Here is a 23,406-nt window from a genome sequence, read left to right as displayed (position 1 = left end):
TGATCCATTAATCCATGCATCTGTTTTTGTGCCAATGCCATGCTGTTTTGACTACTGTAGCTTTGGAGCATTGTCTGAAATCTGGGAGGGTTATGCCTCCTGCTTTGTTGTTTTTCCCTGGGATTGCTTTGACAATTCTGGGTCTTTTGTGGTTCCATATATATTTTAGGATTATTTGTTCTAGTTTTGTTAAAAATGTCATGGGTAATTTGATAGAGATCACATTAAATCTGTAGATTGCTTTGGGTAGTATGGCCCTTTTAACAATATTAATTCTTCTAATCCAAGAGTATGGGATATCTTTCCATTTCTTTGAAGCATCTTCAGTTTCCTTTACTAATGTTTTGTGGTTCTCAGCATATAAGTCTTTCACCTCCTTGGCCAGGTTTATTCCTAAGTTTTTTTTTTTTTTTTTTTTTTTTTTTGGTCTTTTTGCTATTTCTTGGGCCACTCCCGCGGCATATGGAGGTTCCCAGGCGAGGGGTCTAATCGGAGCTGTAGCCACCAGCCTACACCAGAGCCACAGCAACGCGTGATCCGAGCCGCATCTGCAACCTGCACCACAGCTCACGGCAACACCAGATCGTCAACCCACTGAGCAAGGGCAGGGATCGAACCCGCAACCTCATGGTTCCTAGTCGGATTTGTTAACCACTGTGCCACGACGGGAACTCCCTAAGTATTTTTTTTTTTATGCAGACTCTGTACCCTCACCATTCATTGAGCTGACTGCATCAAAAACTTCGGACTCATTCTTTATTCTTTCTCTTCACTTCCCACACTCCACCAATCTCCAAATCTTTCTTAAGTTCATCTTATCATTTCCCCCACCTTTTATTTCCCATTACCTAAATTTGGGCCTTTATTCTTTCTATTCTGCATAGTAATACTGGCTTCCTGCGATTCATGTTCCACATGCTTCAATAGTTACCTCTCCAGAAAACAAATCTAATGATTGAAAAAAACACATGCTAAAACTCTTCAGTAGGAGTTCCTGTCGTGGCACATTAGAAACAAATCCAACCAGGAACCATGAGGTTGTGGGTTCGATCCCTGGCCTTGATCAGTGGGTTAAGGATTTGGCATTGCTGTGAGCTGTGGTGTAGGTCACAGATGCAGCTCGGATCCCGCATTGCTGTGGTTGTGGTGTAGGCCAGCAGCTGTAGCTGTGATTCAACTCCTAGCCTGGGAACCTCCATATGCCGTGGAGGCGGCCCTAAAAAGCAAAAAAACAAAACAAAACAAAATTCTTTAATAGCTGCCAGTTGCCTGCATAATAAAGATCAAATGCTTAAAGACTTCTCACAGTATGGATCTAGACTTCCTTTTCCGACTCAGCGGCTATTATTCTTCCAAAGACACAGGCTCTAAACCTGCTGAGTTACTGCACGTCTCAGACAGAACATGGTCTTTCATGAGCCAATAATGTTAAGAAAACTTACCCCAAATTTCAGAATAAGATTACTTACCAAATAGTAAAATGACTATTCTGTGCTCTTTCAATGTCATACTGGAGAATTGCCAAATAAGTACAACCTGATGCAGTATGTTACCTGATGCAGATCAGTGCTGTCCATTGGAGCCACATATCCAATTTAAAATTTTCTAGTAGCCAAATAAAAAAAAAAAAATAAAGGGAATCCTCTGGTGGATCAATGTGTTTTAAGGATCCAACATCATCACTGCTGTGGCACGGTTTCAATACCTGGCCCCAGAGATATGCCATGGGCACAACCACCCCCCCAAAAAGGTAAAAAGAAATTGGAGAAACTGATGTTAATATTACATATTATTTTACCCAATATATTCAAAATATAATCCTTTTAATATATAATAAGGGTACCCCAAATCATTTTCCTTTTGATATTTTCATCCACATTGACAAAACTAGTGTTTCGTGGGGTTTTTTTTTTTTGCCATGCCTGCATCATGTGGAAGGTCTTGGGCCAGGAATCAAACCCCTGCCATGGCAGTGACCTGAGCCAGGTCAGTGACAATGCTGGATCATTAACCCCCTGAGCTACCAGGGAACTCCAAAACTAGGGTTTTTTTTAGGAGAATTGATTTGACTTTAAAGTTAAAGCATGTAAGTTTCAAAACTACATCTGTCCAAGTTAAGCAGATTCAGTAACTTGTGTCAACTTAGCATTCTTTTTTGGTTTTTTTGCCTTTTAGTGCCGCACCCGCAACATATGGAGGTTCCCAGCCTAGGGGTTCAGTCAGAGCTGTAGCCACCCTCCTACACTATAGCCACAGCACCACTAGATCCGAGACACATCTGCGACCTACACCACAGCTCACAGCAACACTGATCCTTAACCCACTGAGTGAGGACAGGGATCGAATCCGCAAGCTCATGGTTCCTAGTCAGATTCATTTCCACTGAGCAATGACAGGAACGCCAACTTAGTATTCTTAACATTAAACCCAAAGGCATACAGTGCTATTTAAGAAGCAATTCTAAATTTATCAATATACATGAGGCATTCTTCAAATTTTTCTTCCAGTATTTACAGTCAATTTACATAATGCTATTGAAATTAAAACCTTCTAAATTAAAATATTGATTCACGTTAGACAAATATATAAAATCACTATTGTTGATTTGAATCATGAAAAATTTCAATTTTAACATAAATTCTTACACCTGCCTAGCTAAAATCACAAGCTTTTCCTTTCCTTGGAGTTTCAAATTTGTCTTGTTTATATGCAGTGTGAAATCTGTGAGAAAACATGTAGATCACGTTGCCATTTTTTAAAAATTAATGAATATTTGGCAAGCATTTCTTTTAAGAAAATCTTTAACTGGAGTTAAAAGCATGGTAAAACTTTGTAAAACTTTGTGCAAATCAGTGCTGGCAATGAATACAAGATCATTAAATTTATTGTCTACTTCTTTCAACATTTCCATAAGCTGATGATGAGTCATAGCATTTGCATGTATATGCTGAACATTTTCAACAAGTGTATCCATGACACTTTTCACAGTCTGTTCCAGAGAACTGAGCACACATATTTTCAGTGTGTATCATAGAGTGATATGAAGTCACCAGAAAAACATTATCCTCTTGTTTATAAAATTCCAATAGATCCACAATTTTGACCTAAATGCTGGAGAACCATCCGTCATGACATATTTTTTTCATATTTAACTGAATTTCTCCTTTGACAAATGTTAAAGATTTAAAAACATCTCTGCCAAGGTTTTTTAGGCTATAAATTGACATTTTCTGCAAATATAGCAGTCCTTTGAGACAAAACATACCCAAAGTATTAGACAGTGTCCTGTGTTACATGAATCATCTAAAGCTAAAGCAAAGTACTTGCAATTTTTCCAATTTTTGAATCAATTAATCTTGTATACTGTTAGAAAGTTCTTATATTCTACAGGCAATTATTTTGTACTTTAAATGTAGAGCTCTCTTTTTTTAAAAACATATTGTTTTTAATCTTTCCTTTATATTTTTAAAACAGAATTTCCATACCTGAAGTCATTTTTACTATAGCTATCTAAAACAGTTTTCTTTTATGTGTAAGAATCTAAGCCATTATAAAGCTGGCCAAAGTTACAAGTTCAGAGCCTGTTATTTTGTTAAACAATTTTAATTGGACATTCTTTTTTTTTTTTTTTTTTTTTGGCCTTGCCCACAACATGCAGAGGTTCCATGGCCAGGGATCAAACTCACACTACAGCACTGACAATACTAGATACTTAACCACTAGGCCACCAAGAAACTCCTCATTGGACACACATCTTGAATGTAGTCAACTACTTTTACTGATTCTTTTTTGACTGTTCTCATCAAATTCATTCTGTACATGCTAAAAATGCTCCTTAATATTGTCTACTTTATTATCTTTGTACAATTTTTATCCAACGAGTAAGTGTTTAATTTCAATCTACTGTAGCAAATTACATGAAAATTCCAACATACTTTCTTCCAATCTCTGTTTTTTTCCTCTTCTTATACTATTGCTAGTATCCACATCTCCACTCAATTCTGCCTCACTCGTACATCTTTGGTTTAAATTTTAAAATTAGTCTGTACTTATTTTTATTTTTAAAAAGTTTAATTATGTTATCATTTAAAGCATAAATAATATTTCGACTTAGTTACCAATTACGATTCACAAAGGTATCACTATAAATGGTGCTGTCTGTATAAAATGTTCAAATACACACATTTCAGTGTTAAATTAATGCATAGAAAAAATAATATGAATTGTTTCAATCCTTTTACACTTAACTAGAGAGATGATGAGTTTATGTGTAATACTGAAGATGATTCATGAAACACAGCAATATCCACGAGATGCAATAGTGAAATGTAGCTCTACTGAATTTGATATGGAAAAATGTTTTCCATTGCTTCAGTTTTAAAGTTAAAATTGAGTAAAATTAAATAAAATTAAAATTGCACTTCCTTAGTCAGTCACACTAGCCTTTCAAGTGCTTGGTAGCTATGTATGGCTAGTGGCTACCATATCGAATAGGGTAGCTCTAGAGAAATGTAAATTTATCTTATTAATTACTATTGATTACCACCCAGACTCTATGACTTTACATATTTACATGCTAACTTGTAGAGAAGGTTGATAAGATTGTCGATGATATATATATTTTTTGGTCCAGTTGAATTGGAAATGATTTTTGCCTGGTAAAAATAATAACACTAATAGTTACATTTGTATCTAACATTGGAGCTACCTTTAAACTTGATATCCTAAGATAATACTTGATGATAGAGATATTCACAGAGTATTGTTAAGTGAGAAAAAATAGGTCACAAAAGAATATATGGGGAGTTCCCCTCATGACTCAGAGGTAATGAACTCAACTTACAAGCAATGAGGATGTAGGTTCGATCCCTGGCCTCGCTCAGCAGGTTAAGGATCTGGTGTTGCCATCAGCTGTGGTGTTGGTTCACAGACACAGCTCAGATCTGGCGTGGCTGCGGCTGGGACTTAGGCCAGCAGCTGCAGCTCCCATTTGACCCCTAGCCTGGGAACTTCCATATGCTGCAGGTGTGGCCCTAAAAAGAGACGAAAGAAAATCGAATATACAGATCAGCCTTATTTTCATGTATTTTTAAGTAATATATGTTCGAGAAAAATAGAAAACATATAAATATGTTTACCATTACCTATAGGAAGACTTATACATGATATTAAAATATTTTTTCTTTGCCTGTCTTCATTTTTAAAACTACAGTTTATACTAAGAAAAATCTCATTATTTTATAATTTTAACTCAGGTTAACCACAGGAGGCCTCTTCTCCCCCTAGTTTAGCAACACTGGTAATCCGAGGTACTCATCAGCTAATTCAAATACTACTATTAAAAAAAAAAAGATGATGATGGTGATGACACTGCGACTGTCTTTTCTATAACTATGCTAGGTTCTTTCAGCAGCTCACTGAGATGCTCTGCTTTTTTTGCCCTTCCTTGTAAATAACATATCAACGTGCCTAAATTGTGAATAAATTGACAATGCTTTATAACTACAACAACAAAAAAACCCAGAGTATATTTCTATCAGTGCCTGCCTCTCCCTTCAAGATTTAGAATTCATGGTTTATGTTTCTCTCTTTCCCTGTAGCCTGTGAGCCCTTAAAGCAGAGGCTGTGTTTTATCAACCTCAGCAGCTCAATGCCTAGGATGGCTCCTGGCATATAACAGGAGAGTGGGGATGCTATAAATCTGTGAGGAATGAATGAAAGAATGGGAATCCCCATGTATTCATCTATTCATGCATGTACACACTCAGGCCCTACCTCGTGCTATCCTAGGTGTGAGGGATATAGCCACGAACATCTCAGAGTGTGGCTCAGTGGGTTAAGGATCCGGCATTGACACTGTAGTGGCTTGGGTCAATGCTCTGGCATGGGTTTGATCCCTGGCCCGGGAATTTCCACATGTTGTGGGCATGGCCAAAAAAATAAAAAAGAAATAATTAAAAAAAAAAAGAGGACCATGATTTAATTGCTTGAATATGATCAACTAGTACATTTAAGAGCAGAAATTAAAAGACATGGAACCGGAGTTCCTGTCATGGCACAGTGGCAATGAATCCAACTAGCAACCATGAGGTTGAGGGTTTGATTCCTGGCCTCGCTCAGTGAGTTAAGGATCTGGCGTTGCCGTGAGCTATGGTGTGGGTCACAGACGCGGATCAGATCTGATGTTGCTGTGGCTGTGGTGTAGGCCAGCAGCAGCTGTAGTTCCGATTTGACCCCTAGCCTGGGAACCTCCATATGCCTTGGGTGTGGCCCTAAAAAGCAAAATAAATAAATAAATAAATAATAAAAAAGACGTGGAACCAAGAAGGCAACATAGGCCTGACTAGTTTTATATGGTATGATATTCATCCTAACCAGGAAACAAATGTATTGTTGTGACAGAAAGAAGCAGTGTCCTTAATAGACTTCTTTCTTAGCAGGCATGTGAGCCTATATGAAAAGCCTAAAATAAAAAGACTGCTCTTTGCTTTTCTTCTTTCTCTAAATCTCATGATTTGGGATCAGAATCACATGTCGGCAAACCCACACAGAATTTGTAGCACTCTGTTTTAAGCACAGACTCAAACTACAAATAGAATCAAGTGTTTTCATCACAGCTGGATTTCCATCTTTTTCTGGGAGCTGTGCAGCCCACTCACTGGGTAATCAGTCAAGGTGCTCACCTTCTTTTTTTTTTTTTTTAATTGAAGTATAGTGGATTTTCAATGTTGTGTTAGTTTCAAGTGTACAGCAAAGTGATTTGATTATACCTATATTCCCTTTCAGATTCTTTTCCATTATAGGGTATAACAAGATATTGAGTATGGTTTCCTGAGCTATCGAGTGGGTCCTTTTTGTTTATATATTTTATATGTAGTAGTGTATGTTAATCCAAACTCCTAATTTATCTCCCAACCCACCCTGACCCAGTGGTGCTCACCTTCTGTCTGTCTTCCCACAGCATTAAGGCAGGTATTTCCACAGAGAAAAATGTAACTCTGAAGTAGGGTCCCTTGATTGTTGTTACTGTGGTCTTAAATCCACATAGCAAGAGTTACTAAAGAAAGAAGATGAGACATCCCACGGATTACTAATTAATTATAATGAAGCAATCTGGTATACAAGACTTTAACCAAATGATACAACTTTTTGTCACTGATAATGGGACACACTGACATCATGTGCCTTGTGACATGATGCCATGGTGTCTGGGTTAGCCATTGCTGCCCGATACACCACCTCAGAAGTTAGTGGCTTTTTTTTTTCTCTCTCTTTTTAGGGCCTCACCTGTGGCATATGGAGGTTCCCAGGCTAGGGGTCGAATCGGAGCTGTAGCCACCGACCTATGCCACAGCCACAGCAACACCAGATCCAAGACACATCTGTGACCTACACCACAGCTCACAGCAATGCCAGATCCTTAATCCACTGAGCGAGGCCAGGGATCAAACCTGCCTCCTCAGGGATATTAATCAGATTCACTTCTGCTTAGCCACGATGGGAACTCCAAGAAGTTAGTGGCTTAGAATAACAACTGAGGGGACCTTAAAATTGAATACAAACAGAAAAAAATCAACTACAGCTTTTTGCAAATAAATGACATAATAACATTGGGGAGGGAGTATTAATCCAAGCTACTTTGATACATAGAATTTGTACCACATGCCTTCAGGCTAAAGAGAAACAGAACACTAAATAAATTTGAACTTTCTAGTAAGGAAACTTTTTCTGGATAGGCAAGACTTCACAATTCTGAAACTATTTTCTATGCATTCTAGGATTGAGCAAGTAATAAGTTAATATGTTGTGCATAATGGGATCCAGATTTTTCTATTTTGGAGAAGGTAGTCACAATTATGGAAAGAGAGGATTAGATTGAACGCTGCTGTATTGGATCGGAACAAAAGGTACCTGTTTTAATACAGATAGATGATAGACAGATAGAGAAATGGATATAGCTATGTATGGCTGTGTATATGTATCCAATATATATATATATATCCATCTATTTCCCAGCTCTATCTGCTGAGAGGGTCCACCCCAGTAGCAATGAACATACCCAGGACCCAGATCATAGTTTCTAAATAACATTCTCCAGGAGTTCCTGTTGTGGCTCAGTGGTTAACGAATCAGACTGGGAGCCATGAGGTTGCGGGTTTGATCCCTGGCCTTGCTCTAGCCTGGGCACCTCCATATGCCACAAGTGTGGCGCTAAAAAGACAAAAAAAAAAAAAAAAGAACTGCCCCTTTCAAGGTCACTGTTCGCCTGGTTGTCCTCACTAGAAGCTAGGGTTGCCCTTGATGCCTCCTTCAGCACCACACCCAGTTTCTCATAAAAATCTCCTCTTTCCATTTTTCTTCCTTTCCTTTTTTTGTCTTTTTAGACGTGCTGCATGTCTTCCACGTGGCATATGGAAGTTCCCGGGCTAGGGGTCAAATCGGAGCCACAGTAGCCAGCCTACAGCACAGCCACAGCAATACCAGATCCGAGCCGCGTCTGCAACCTACACCACAGCTCACGGCAACGCCATCCTTAACCCACTGAGAGAGGCCAAGGATGGAACCTGCTTCCTCATGGATACTAGTCAGATTCTTTTCCACTGAGCCATGATGGGAAATCCTCCTCCTTCCATTTTTTTGCTTTTCTTTCTCTATTCCCACGTTCGGTGCCTTGACTGGGGTCTCCAGGATCTCTTACCTCAAAGGCTGCAGTATCTTCCGTTTTAACTGATCTCTCTGATTTCAGTTTCTTCCACACTTCACATTCCTCTCAGGAGTGTTTTTCCAAAACACAAACTTGACCGTATCACTTTGCCAGTTTATACTTTCCTCCCATTTCTTATAAGCCAAGGAGGCCAGACTCAGCAAAAATCCTGTCTCCTTTGAACTCTTATCAAGCCCCTCAGTGTGCTAGGGGCCCTGAGCGCCCTGGGCACTGGAAGTGTCCTCTCTGCCTAGAATGGCTTAGTCTTCTATTCACATAACAGATTTCTGTTCAGCCTTTAAGACCCAGCTGAAATGCAACTCACTGGAAAAATTTCCCAGAATTCTCTAGCTTGGTTACTTAGTTATTCCCACCTCGATATTTGATAAATGAATGAATGGATTGAAGATAGAATAGTAAGCGCTAAATCCCAAAGAACACACCCAGCAGTAAGGCAGAAATATAGAATTTTACTATATTCTGTACACATAGTAAAGGGAACTTAGAGATCTTAAAGCTCATCTGAATGTGTTGATAAGATGAGGTTCAGGGAGGTTCAGTGACTTTCCCAGGATCAGACAGCAGAACTGGGAGTAAGACCGAGGTTTCCTCATTCCGTTTCTGGTGCTGTTTTCCTACATTTTGCCATGAAAGTAACTAGAGAAAAACTGTAATAGAAGGATTTATCTGGAAGGTTGAGTTTAAAAGTTTCAGCCTGCGGATGTTTCACCCCGAGGTTCATTTCAAGTCATATAAGGAATGATCAAAATGTCACTGTAACCTTGTCACAGAGATGATTATCTAAGTTGTGAGTCATTTTCCATGAGAGACAGATAGAGATCTTGTCTATGGACAAATGTGCACTTTGAAAGCCAGAGAGCATCCAATCCAGGGCTCAACATATTTTTTTGACCCAGGGGCCCTTTCAGCCTGGCCTCTCAGAGTAATGCTTCTGAACGCATAAAACTTCATACATAGCAATAAAAAGGAAAGGAAACCAGTTACACTGAAAATGTGGTTCTCAGAGTATTAAAAATTATAAATATGTCACAGATGTGAAAATATTGTGATTTCTTTTTCTTTCTTTTTTTTTTTTTTTTTTGGTCTCTCTCTTTTTTTTTAGGGCCACACCTGTAGCATGTGGAAGTTCCCAGGCTAGGGGTTGAATTGGAGCTGCAGCTGCAGGCCTATGCCACAGCTACTGCAATGCAGGATCCAGGCCACATCTGTAATCTACACCACAGCTCACAGCAACGCCAGATCCCTAACCCACTGAGTGAGGTCAGGGATCAAACCTGCATCCTCGTGGATCCTAGTTGGGTTTATTGTAACAGCGATATTTTTTAGAGAGCGTGGGCCAGTTATTTGGTAGATCATCTTTCACTTTGATGCTGAGTTTGGGGCAGGAATCCAGAAGAAGTGATGCTGAGTTCTTCTCAGGGTAGCCTACTAGGAGGCACATTAGACCTGTTATTGAGAATGTTCATTTTGATTGTTTGCTGAAGCTGGCATCTGCCAGTAACTATAAAATTACTGCTTTCCTTTTGCTAATAAATAAATTTCTTCTGGAGAGGTGCTTTGAGAGTCTGTAATTATCTTATTATTACTTCAACTTTCACCCACTGGTTTTAGCACACATTGATGATTTTTCTCTGAATCAGCTATGATTATAATAGTAGCCAAGTGGTGATTTCTTTCTTTTGTTATTTATCTACTTGTTTGTTCATTCACTGAAGTGTGGACTCATGGATTCTTATTTTATTCAATAAAGTATAACTCTTTATTTTGTTTTGTTTTGTTTACAACTGTATCTGCAGTATATGGAAGTTCCTAGGCTAGGGGTTGATTCAGAGCTGCAGCTGCCGGCCTACACCACAGCCACAGCCACAGCCACAGCAACTCCTACACCACAGCTTGTGGCAACACCAGATCCTTACGCCACTGAGTGAGGCCAGGGATTAAACCTGAATCCTCAAGGATATTATGTAAAGTTCTTAACCTGCTGAATCACAATGGCAACTCCTCAATAACTTATAACTCTTAATGTTATTATTTGCTTTTACGCTCAAATTGTTCCAGAGTTAGCCAGTGAAGTTCTTCATGCTGGCTTCTGTGAACTTTTGACATTCCCCCATCATGATTTTTTGTTTGTTTGTTTTTTTGTCTTTTTGCCATTTCTTGGGCTGCTCCTGCGGCATATGGAGGTTCCCAGGCTAGGGGTCTAACTGGAGCTGGAGCTGCCAGCCTACGCCAGAGCCACAGCAACGTTGGATCCCAGCCGCGTCTGTGACCTACACCACAGCTCATGGCAACGCCAGATCGTTAACCCACTGAGCAAGGGCAGGGATCGAACCTGCAACCTCATGGTTCCTAGTCGGATTCGTTAACCACTGCGCCACGACAGGAACTCCCCCCCATCATGTTTTTGAGCTCTCCCTTACATTTTATCACAAAATAGTTCAGATTCAGCTTGTACTTTCCTTGTTCCAACCATTTCTCCACAGATTCCAGTTCCTTTTAGTGGAGAATGTTATTTATTTATATTTTTTATTTTTTATTTTTTTGTCTTTTTGTCTTTTTGCCTTTTCTAGGGCTGCTCCTGTGGCATATGGAGGTTTCCAGGCCGGGGGTCTAATCAGAGCTGTACACCAGAGCCACAGCAATGCGGGATCCGAGCCGCATCTGCAACTTACACCATAGATCACAGCAATGTCAGATCCTTAACCCATTGATCGAGGCCAGGTATTGAACCTGTATCCTCATGGATGCTAGTCAGATTTGTTTCTGCTGAGCCATGACAGGAACTCCTGAAAGGGGCAGTTCTTAACTAGAATAGGGAATATAAGAGGAAGAAAAAGCTCTCTAGGGAAGAAAGCTAAGCTTTGAAAAGTCGAATTTGAGGAGTCTGACGTCCAGAGAGAAATTCTGGCCAGCCCTTGGAAACATGGGCATGGAATTCTTACGAAAGGTACACCTGGAGATATAGAATCATAAACATCATGTGAGGCAGCTGGAGCTTTTTCTTAAGCTTCCTCCCACCACCAGTGGCACCACCATCTGCCTGGTCACTCTCTCTGCAGGGCTCAACCTTTTCAAGGCCTCCAATCTTGACTCCAACTTGCTATTAAGGCTCAAAACAACCGCTTCCTCCTCACTTCCACGTTTCCAGCTCACCTTTGGTGCTCCAGAGCACTGCTCTGTTCCATGAGGAGGTACAGGAACCTAGGCTGACAGGCAGCTCTACTCACTCTCAGCAACCCTCTTAGCACCCAAGTGATTGTTTCATCATCGCCATTTCCCAGTTGATGGGGGGGGGGTGAAATTCAGGGCAAGCAGCTTCATCTTTATGGAGATAAATATACATCTTGATTTTGTTCCCATCCCATTGGCCCAAACTTGGTCACATGACCACACCTACCTTGGAAGGAGACAGGAAGTGTAGTATCTTGCTGGTCAGTTGTGCAGTAAGCTCACACTCAGAGGAGCTCTATTACTGAAGTGCAGAAAGGGAAAATGGACACGGAGAACAATTAGCAAACTCCGACACTTCTAAACCTCTGGCCGTATAAATGTCCAAGCACACCCTTATTTCCAAGCATAAAATACATTCAACCCTCCCCTTGGGAGATAATGTAAAATACAATCCATTTCCTGAGTAAAAAATGAAGTCTAACTTCCGTGGGAGATGTGCAGTCCTCTCCATCAAGTCCAGCTCCAGCTACCTATACAATAGCAGGACGTTATACCCCCCCACTACTCAACTTTCAGTATGTAATGTGGAGCAAAAACAGGATACGTACAGTGAAAACGCTCACTTGGAAAAGAGAAGCCTAGAAAGCAGGGGTGCATAGCGAAAAGAAACCATGTTGGACAAGAAGTACAGACTCCCTGCCCCAGAGTGAAGGAAGTTCTTGTGTCAGTTCTCGGATCTTCTCTCTGGGAAGAACGCTCTGTACCTGGTCCTCTCTGGACTTTGGCTTTGTCCTTGTCCATTGTTCTCCATGGTCCTTTCTGAAATGAGATGTAGAGAGTACCCTGGTGATTTTAACATAGCTATATCAGCTTTCTTGTAGTTAGTGGGGTAAATATCACTTCTTTACTTTCTACCTTTCTTTGTTCTTATGCTTTAAATGCATCTCTTTAAGCAACATACAGTTGGGTTTTGTTTGTTTTCCATCTCACAAACTTTGGGTTTTTTTTTCACTGGAAAATTGAGTACACTTACATTCAATGTAATAACTAGTATATTTTTCTTTAAATCTACTGCCTTACTACGTGCATCTCTTTTCCTATCTGTTCTAGGTTCCTTTTGCTTTTTTCCTTGCCATCTTATGGAATGATCACTTTTATCATCCACTTTTAAAAATCTCTTTTAGTTTAGAAATCATGTGCTCTTCTTCTATTCTTTTGGTGGTTATCCTAGAATTATAGCATGCACCCTTCATTTATAAATATCTAATGCTAGAAAACAGTATAGAGGTACCTTAAAACACTATACATAGAACTACCATATGACCCAGCACTCCCACTCTTGGGCATACATCCAGACAAAACTTTCTTTGAAAAAGATACATGCACCCACATGTTCATTGCAGCACTATTCACAATAGCCAAGACATGGAGATAACCTAAATGTCCATCGACAGATGATTGGATTAAGATGTGATACACACACACACACACACACACACACACACACTGGAATACTACTCAGCCATAAAAAAGAACAAAATAATGCCATTTGCAACAACATGGATGGAACTAGAGACTCTCAGGCTAAGTGAAGTAAGTCAGAAAGAGAAAGACAAATACCGTATGATATCACTTATATCTGGACTCTAATATATGGCACAAATGAACCTTTCCACAGAAAAGAAAATCATGGACATGGAGAATAGGCTTGTAGTTGCCAAGGGGGAAGGAGTGGGATGGATTGGGAATTTGGGGTTAATAGATGCAAACTATTGCCTTTGGAATGAATAAACAATGAGATGCTGCTGTATAGCACTGGGAACTATATCTAGTCACTTATGATGGAGCATGGTAATATGAGAAAAAAGAAGGTACACATGCATGTGTAACTGGGTCACCTTGCTGTACAGTAGAAAATTGACAGAACATTGTAAACTAGCAATAATAGAAAAAATAAAAATCATTGTAAGAAAATAAAATAAATAAATATCTAATGTTAATTGGTATTGTTCCTCTCCTCTAAAAGTGAGGAATTTATAGCATTTAATTCAATTTACCCTCCTCCCAAACCTTTACGGTATTATTGTCATGCATTTTAAATTACCTACCTACCTACCTACATATCGATCTAATCAATCTATTTATCCGCACAGGACATCATAACAATTGTTTCACATAGTCAACATTCATTTCGATTTACTCAGTGGAGTCCCTCTCTGTCTATTTTGTTGTTCATTTTTCCTGGTGGCTCTTGATCATGGTTTTCTGTCCCCTAATATGGGTTAGTCATCTTTGATTGTATACAATTTATTTGTAGAAATAATTTGGTGCCCAGGTTGATGTTATCTTCCTCTAGAGAGGATGTTCATTTGCTTTCTTCCAGGCTTGCCTTAGTTTAAGTTCAAGATTTAAGATTCTCTAAGCAAGCTGCTTCCAGTTCACCTTCACCCCTAGGGGTGTGTACATATGGAGTGGGGAACTGTTTACCAGGTCTTCACCTTGGCCGGTCCTGATCTGACTTTTGTCCCCCTAGTCTCATGAGACTGTTACAAAGACAGCTCATCCTCTCAACTGTCTATTCAAAGTCAGCTAATGACCCTAAGGCAAAAAAGTCCAAAATCAACCAGGCTCATCCCTCTGAATTTCTATTCTCTTCTGGATCTCATTCCAGTAATTTATTAGAATTTTGTTAGCTTTTTAATGCTTTAAAAATATGTCTAATAAATTCTGTTCATTAACATAATGAACCAGTATGCCATTACTGAAATTGCAAGTATTACTTTTTTTTTTGGCAGTGTCTATGGCATGTGGAAATTCCCAGGCCAGGGACTGAACCCTCACCACAGCAGTGACCCAAGTTATTGCATTGACAAGGCTATGCCACAAGAGAATTCTGGAAGTGTTACTTCTTTATAGCTCCTAGAACACTGTTTCTGAAGATGGAGGTTCATTAACCACACGTCTCAGAATTATATTATTGTTAAAAGGTGAGATTCCACTGCCACCAGCTCAGATGTCATTCAGAACCTATGACACTAAAACCTTGATATCTGCTTGTATAGGTTCTCAGGCTATAATTATGAAGATCTAAGTTTGAGAAATTTTGCCCTAAAGCTTAGCCCAACATTTAGTAAAAGGCATTTAAGGAATTGATTTGATTCTTGTTTAAAGGTCAGGTAGAGCAGAAAAAAATCTGAATACATACTCCAGTCTGAATTTGGTCAATGTTTAAATCTCCTATCTCCTGTCATTTTGAAAAAAAAAAATCATCCTTAAGACAAGAGGATCCTAAAGAAAAACTCTCAAGAACCAAACCCCTGTCTGGAGCCAAAGTCTAATCCAGTTGCCCTCATCTGTCTCATTTTGATCATTTTAAGCAGTGTCCATTTTTGATCAGTCATGGATAACAGGTAATCTATGTGCCTGTTAGTTGCTAGTGAAAGATTTGAGAAAGAACTCACCTAAAGATATCTTGACTTCAAATCCACTGGTGAATCCAATTATGAACTAGCTTAAAAAAGAAAAGTCTGTGAAGCCTTATCTTTTATAAAATGGCAATTATAAATAGTAAATTTCTCCCCCAGTATTATTAGTTGGCAAAATGAGATGTGAATATCATGTTTGTTTTCAATATTATTTTGAAATTTTACGGGTCCAAAAAAAACCTGTAGATTTCAGAATCACTAACTAATAATTTCTCAAACCACTCCAGGTTCCAGTATTCAAGAAAGCTCTCAGCCTGCCTGCTAGAGTCTGCAAATAGCAGGCGAATCTGCATTCCACACTGTCAGGAACATGATTGATTATCTATTTGGATTAGCCAACAGAATCTATGTTCCCAGGTTTCTGTGACACAGTTACTTACATTTCTTAGCTTTGATCATGCTTTTGAGTTATAATCTTCCCCAAATGTTTGTCTTTGCTTTCTTGCAGGGAAACAGCAACAACAACTAAACACACAGCCAAGCAGTCCATGATCAACACCTTTAGATTTCTCATTTCTGCACCAAAGTGCAGCATCTTAGATTTCTTCAACTTTTAAAGGAAAAGCTTTATGTGAGCTCTTGTGTTTTCCACAGCTGAATAACCTTAATATAGAAATGTGCTCATGTTACACACCATAGACTTCAATAGAAAGTTTCAGAGAATTTGAGCTTTTTAATCAGATGATCTTACTCTCCACTGAGAAAATGAAATTCCATGGGGAAACTGCTACTCAGAGCAGGCTTTGTTCTTTTGTAATATTTGTTTTCTTTTATTTCTCTGTAACCAAAAGATATTTCATAAACCACCTGAATAGGGAGGACGGTATTACAAATGAGGTGTTATGAGCTTTTAGAAATCAGAACTGTTTTGAAAACTACTATCAGTTGGAGAGTGGTTTATATGTAAACCGTGCTAAATTCCTTAAACTTCAGCCAGCTCTAAATATGCCTTATTGATGAAATAATGCTTGTCACTTTGGTAACCTAATAGGCTAGCATACATTTCATGGGCTGTGGTAACCTACGTAACCTAAGATATTTGAAAATTATCACATACCCTTATGGTTTCATTTAGCCAGATTAATCTGCTTGGTAATGTAATCATTTAGGCCCAATTAAATCTGTCTAGATTATGAATCCCCAAAAAGCAAAGAGTAATAAAATCTATAGGCTTGGCAAAACATCACAATTTCATGTTTTTAAAGATAGCTATTCATTTGTGTCTCTAAAGCAGAAAACCTGGACTTGCTTTAAATGCCCCGTCTTTCATTTCTGTAAGCGCTTTATAAATTCATTCATGGCTCTTTGTTCCATCAGCTCCCCCCAGGCTGGGTTCCTGTCTGTAAAGCTGGGTGGGATATACACAGCATTTGACTATATCAAGAAAAATGACCTAACACTTGGAAACAAGGCAAAAGGATGACTGCTTGTCCTCTCAATGTGAGACTGAGGCTTTATTTAAAGGTCTTTATCTACCAGGCCCACCCAAGGATTCAGTTTCCCATGGGAGCATCCTGTGGCTTGATTAAGGCTCAGACATGTTAACTTGTGGATTTTTGTCCGGTAGAGACGCAAAAGATTTCTGTGCCAAAGTGATAGCTCCAGAGGTTATGGTTTATTTGCCCTGTTTTGCTTCTAATTTAGCAAACTTTTGCTTTTCCTTTCTGAACCTATGAATCTCTCTGTCTTTGGAATTCTCTTTTGTACCAGATTTATCATCCTGTTAGTTCCCTCATTAAAGCATAAACTTGTGACAAGCATTCACTTTATATTTTCATTACAGTCATGTTTTTGAAAATTACACTTTAACCCTATGAAGAAAAGAGATGGATCTCACAAGACACCCAAGAAAATGCATCTCGTCCAATTTCATCTCTCCGGGGAACACATTTTATAAGAATTAAACCAAGTCATTTTGATTTTGGTATTTCCTGGTTGCCTTCTGACAGAGTCATCAAGCATATTGTCCCAGGAAAGAAAGGACAGACAGGTGCTGGCTGGAACAGAGAGACCCATTCATCGGCTTTGAATTTCAAAGCTGATTTTCCTGACCTCTTTTTAGTAAGACAATGTATAAAACCCAGGCTTTTTAGAGAAAGGGATTTCTAAATAACAAAGCGTCCTTTTCAATGCATTGGCTCCCGTGTGCAGAATATAGAAGGAAGGTCCCCCAGGCTGGAGAGGAGAGGGGGAAAAGCATCCTCCCCAACATTCTGGATGGAGTTGTAGGGAAAAGATGGGCGGAGTCGAGTCTGGGAGGGCCGTCACAGGACGCAGCAGTCCTCATCTCCTCATTCCAGGTTGCCGTAGAGTACTGTGCTAGCTAGCTTGCTGGGCAAGCAGAGGATGGGAAGGGCTACGAGGCCCAGATCCTGCTTTTTCTTGGGCAGGATTAACAACGGCCTTCTGCCACTTTGAGGTCATGGAAGCCACATTCCTCTCTCGCACACCCGGATGCCTCCTGGGAGAGGAGACAAGGGAAGGCCGGAACTCTTGCTGGTTGAGCACTCAACTGAGTCATCCAAGTAGAGACTGTCTACCTACAAAGACATTTGAAATCACGGGGGTGAAGTGAGGTTAATAAACTGATCTTGATCTTGTTCCTCCCTTCCTGCTTCTACCTAGAAGAGGGGAGCTTGTAAGGTAAATCAGCAGACTTAGAGCAAGAAGAAAGCTACATTTTTAACCTAGTTGAATAATCTTGAGTAAATTTCAAAGTTTGCTGCCTATGTGCGTCTTGCATGCTCTGCTGTCCTCTTTCTGCCATACCCAATTAACAAGTGAATGGCTACTTTTTGATTTCACAAAAAGCATGTCCTATCTTTTTTGTGATTTCTGGTCTCCACCTGAGACATCTATGCACTATCTACAATGCTCGTATTGAATGAGATCGTTTTGGCCAGACTCCAGTAGCAGGTGCCAAAAGCACAACCACTGTGATTGTAGATTTACTGAAGGGATATGAAAAATACATATAAGCAAAATTTTCCAAAAAGAACCATCGTATAATCCCACCACTCAAAGATAGCCAGCTAACTTTGCAGAGAATATCCTATCAGAATTAAATCTACGCATATAAACATTCTTATCTCTTTCTTTTCTTTTAAGGAATTTTGGGGTTGGGGGCTGCAGGTGTGGCCTATGGAAGTTCCCAGGCTAAGGGTTGAATTGGAACTGTAGCAGCTGGCCTATGCCACAGCCCCACCAATGCCAGATCTGTGCCACATCTGTGACCTACACTACAGCTGGCAGCAACTCCAGCTCTGTAACCCACGGAGCGGGGCCAGGAATTGAACCCGCATCCTCATGGATACTAGTAGGGTTCATTTCCACTGAGCCACAATGGGAAATCCAGAGATTTTTAAGTGTATTCACTCTTTTTAACCCACATTTTTTTTTCACTTAGTATATTGTGAACCTGTTGTCAAGTCAATAAATATGTTTCTATATCATTTTATTGTCTGCTCATTTTTCTACTGTATACTTGTACCATAAGTGACCTCACTAATCCCTTATTTCTGAGTTGTTGGACATTTGAATTATTTCCACTTTTTCACTAAAAAACCATTAAAGTTGTCTCAACTTTTTTGCATGGCGATTAATTTCCTTACTGCCAATCATTTCCCTAGGGTCATCTCTTAGAAGTGGAATTTCTGATATGTATAACTGAATCACTTTGTGGTACAGCAGAAACTATCACAACATTGTAGATCAACCATACTTTAATACAACTTTAAAATAAAAGTGGAATTTCTGGATAAACAGCTTTGACGATATCAGTTTACAGGATGTTGCTTGATTTCTTTTCTTGTGCTGTTACAGTCATGCAGTGAACAAAGTTTCATATCCTGTTCTCTTGCTCTCTCTCTTTTTTTGGACCATGTCTGCGACATGTGGAAGTCCCCAGGCCAGGGAATGAGCCCACACCACAGCAGCAACACGAGCCATAGCAGTGACAGCACAGGATCCTTAACCTGCTGAGCCACAAGAGAATTCCAGTTCTCTCTCTCTCTTTTTTTTTTTGGGCTGCACTGCAGCATATGGAAACTCCTGGGCTAGGGGTCCAATCAGGACAGCTGCAGGCCTACACCACAGCCACAGCAACATGGGATCCAAGCCACAACTGCGATCTACACCACAGCTCACAGCAGTGGCCGGATCCTTAACCCACTGAGGGAGGCCAGGGACCAAACCTGCATCTTCATGGATACTAGCTGGCTTCTTAACCCACTGAGCCATGGTGGGAACTCTCTGTTCTCTTTTTTATTGAAAATATTTCCCTAAGTCATCATGTGTGTTCTATAAAAACAATTTTAAACAGCTTTATGTGAATATAATGCTGAGTCATTTGTCCATAGAATCTATCATCCTACTATTTTGGTTGTTGGACAGTTAATAGTTTCCAGTTGTTCACTAGGGTAAATCACACTTTTAGGAACATCTCTTTGTAGAAAGCCTAATCTATACTTAGGATATATTCCCAGAAAAGGAATTACTGCCTCAAAGCCCATGGAAATTTTTGAGGTTAGTTGAAAGTATTGTAAATTGCTTTCCAAACTAGTTATATCAGTCTACATTGTAATGTTTCATGTCTTAGCATGACAAATTATAGGCTAGATATTAAGAACAGCCTCATAGACTGCAGAACAATCTTCCTTAGAGATCTTTAAAAAGAAAATGAATTTCCTTCTCTGTGTTCCAGGTTAGACTTTAAAGACATAAGAAAGGGTTGCCAACAATTAAAAAAAAATACATTTAAATTATAAATATGAGGAAGAACTTGCTGTTTTTTTTTTTTGGGGGGTCTTTTTGTCATTTCTTGGGCCGCTCCCGTGGCGTATGGAGGTTCCCAGGCTAGGGGTCTAATTGGAGCTGTAGTCATGGGTCTATGCTAGAGCCACAGTAACACGGGATCCGAGCCACGTCTGCGACCTACACCACAGCTCACGGCAACGCCAGATCCTTAACCCACTGAGCAAGGCCAGGGATTGAACCCGCAACCTGATGATTCCTACTTGGATTTGTTTAACCACTGCGCCACTACGGGAACTCCAAACTTGCTGTTCTTTACCTTCTCTCTTATATCAGATTTAAGATTTCCAAGTAAAATGTTTTCACATTATCTCTACAAGCAAAGTAGGTGCCTATTCTATAAATAGCAAACTATTGAGGAACAAAGACTTTTTTTTTGTTTCGTTTCAGTTTTTTTTTTTTTTTTTTTTTTTTTTTTGCTGCATCCATGGCATGTAGAAGTTCCTGAGCCAGGGATCCTGCCCACACCACAGTAGTGACAACACTGGATCCTTAACCACTCGGCCACACAGGAACTCCAAATATGCTCATAGTGCGTAAAGGTAATTTTATTTATTTATTTATTTATTTTCTTTTTTGGCTGTACCCGAGGTAAATGGAAGTTCCTGGACCAGGGATCAAACCCACACCTCCACAGCGACCCAAACCACTGTGGTCAGATCCTTAACCCACTGTGCCACAGCGTGAACTCCCAAAGAGTTTTTAAAAAAATTTTTTTATAGTTGATATACAACGTTCTGTCAATTTCTGCTGTACAGCAAACCAATCCAGTCTGAGGAGTTTTTTAAGGGACTTTCCTACAGACATATAATTTACATCGAACTCATAACAATAGTCCACACTTGGGGGAAGACTCTTTGCAATATTAGTCAACTTCAGGTTCACCTTCAGAAAGACTAGATAAACAGTATTTTTAAAGAAGGAGTTCCAGGAAGGAAGGCTTCATCAAGATGTGTTAAAAACCAAAATTCAACTGAATAAATTTGAAGATCTAATTGACTTGGGCAGCATCCCATCTAGTTAACAGAAGGGGATTTTGAGGGGTTGTACAAAATAGAAGATTTTTATAGACAGAAGGAAGGTGGAGCAAGAAGGTTGTAGCAAAAGAAAAGAAAGGATTGCTTCAGGCCAGGCCATCTCTTTGGGGGGAAGGGAAGAGGAGGAATATATATATATATATATATATATTTTTTTTTTTTTTGTACTTTTTGTCTTTTTGTCTTTTTAGGGCCGCACCTGCAGTATATGGAGGCTCCCGGGCTAGGGGTCTAATTGGAGCTGTTACTGCCAGCCTACACCACAGCCACAGCAATGCCAGATCTGAGCCGCATCTGCAACCTACACCACAGCTCACGGCAACACCAGATCCTTAACCCACTGAGCGAGGCCGGGGATTGAACCCACAACCTCCTGGTTCCTTGCCAGATTCGTTTCTGCTGCGCCAGGAAATGAATAAATAAATATCCAAGGAGGGATATTTATCATGCAGATTACCTCACTAGTGTTGATCAGGAAATTTCAGATTGCCTGCTTCAAGGTCACATTCTTGGGGGACATTGAAAGTGAAAGTACATTTTGGTTTGCTGTCCTCCCCTGGGGGCAAATGCTTCCATTTTGGTAGTGGGGACCACAATATCATTAACAAGGATTTAAGCCCAAATCCTCCTGAACCAAATCACTTTCCTTGTATTTCACGTAAACTGGGAAGAAGATTGTTCAGAGAAGAAATGTGACACTTCATGGGTCATAAGATGAATTTACAAATATTGTGGACAAATGGTCACACCAGTGGAAAACAGATAGAACCCAGAGTGCCTGCATTAACATAGATGAATAGCTTGGCAGGGGCTATTTCCAAGGCTACCTGTAAGTGACCTTGAGACCAAGGTAAACCAACTGTGCATCTCCCTAACCAACCTGGGAAGAGCCAAGGTCATTAACTTGTTCCATAAATCCACTGGGTCCTGTTAGGAGCTACCCAACATTCGACATCTAATATAAAGGACTATTTATGGGCAGAACAGGCATCACTAATCGGGCAGGTAAAAGGGGTCTCACTTAGTGGAAGTGGCAGTAACATTAGCTGGTACAGTGCTAGACTTTCTTTCTTACTTTCTTTTTTTCTTTTTTTGGCTTTTTAGGGCCACACTTGCGGCAAATGGAGGTTCACAAGCTAAGGGTCCAACTGGAGCTGTAGCCACCGGCCTACACCAGAGCCACAGCAACTCGGGATCCGAGCCGTGTCTGTGACCTACACCACAGCTCATGGCAACGGCAGATCCTTAAACCCACTGAGCAGAGCCAGGGATCGAACCTGCAACCTCACGGTTCCTAGTCAGATTCACTAATCACTGAGCCATGACGGGAACTCCAAAAACAGGAATTTCAGTTCATTCAGGAGAAGCCTGATATGGTTTCTTCCAACATGGCTGGGAGTCCTTTATCTGATATCTTTTCCAGGATGAATAATCTCCTGGTTGTAGATCATGGCAAATCCAATCTTCATCCAGTTAATTACTGTGATACACTTTATAAACAAATTTAGGGTGTTCTTTTAATAACTAAACTTTACAAGGAGCTATCTGGGAAATGAGTTGTAGCTAGTAAATACTGACCTTCATAAATTAACTAGAATTTAATATTCACTGAAACAATCTTTTTGTCTCGAAAATGACTCTCATTTCTACCAAATGTCTGGTTAATCGACTATATAGACTCTTTTAAACTGGCTGTCCTGGAACTTTTCATAAAGAACCTCGAATTGAACTTTAAAAACCTAAAGGCCGGGAAAGCCATAGACCAAGGGCATGTCATAGATTCTGACTATGATAGATTTGAATGATGGATCTATGATGGATTTGGGAGAATTCCTCTGTTCTCGAGGTCCCCCAAATACCTTGAGATTCCTGCACTTGTTAGGAGGTGGCCTTCATTTTTATACCTGAGAAAGCTGCTGGGAGCCTAAGAGTTTCCAGCTTCTGGAGGGATCAGGTTGAGAGAAAAGATAAAAGTTTTCTCATATATAAAAGTTAAATTATACCTCTGTAAGTTCTACTTACAGAGGTATAATTTAAAGGTTTCCTTATCTAGAAAACACGGATTAAAAACCATAAACATGGTAGCCATATTCACCAGCTCACTCAGTAATCAGTCCTTTTGTTAGCCTTTTTATGAAGCCATCAGACTTCCCATTAGGATTTTTTTTAAATTTCT

General features: G+C 39.8%; 1 long non-coding RNA gene across 2 annotated transcripts in view; it reads right to left on the bottom strand.

Annotated features, from left to right (window-relative positions):
• The window catches only part of LOC106506921, a 34,999-nt gene continuing 12,791 nt past the window's right edge, over nucleotides 1,199-23,406 (bottom strand). The window contains exons 7-10 of one of the 2 annotated variants that reach the window (XR_002340712.1): nucleotides 12,505-12,715; nucleotides 12,123-12,197; nucleotides 6,941-7,057; nucleotides 1,199-1,605 (exon numbers count right to left, since the gene is read on the bottom strand). This is a non-coding gene — a long non-coding RNA (uncharacterized LOC106506921). Of the gene's footprint in view, nucleotides 1,606-6,940; nucleotides 7,058-12,122; nucleotides 12,716-23,406 lie in introns of both variants that reach the window. The other variant, XR_002340711.1, reaches the window with a different exon arrangement.

This window comes from Sus scrofa, chromosome X, assembly GCF_000003025.6.
Source record: "Sus scrofa isolate TJ Tabasco breed Duroc chromosome X, Sscrofa11.1, whole genome shotgun sequence".
In the NCBI taxonomy this organism is placed as follows: Eukaryota; Metazoa; Chordata; class Mammalia; order Artiodactyla; family Suidae; genus Sus; species Sus scrofa.
Note: the sequence above shows the minus strand (reverse complement) of the source record. Positions and strands in the feature narration are given on the sequence as shown.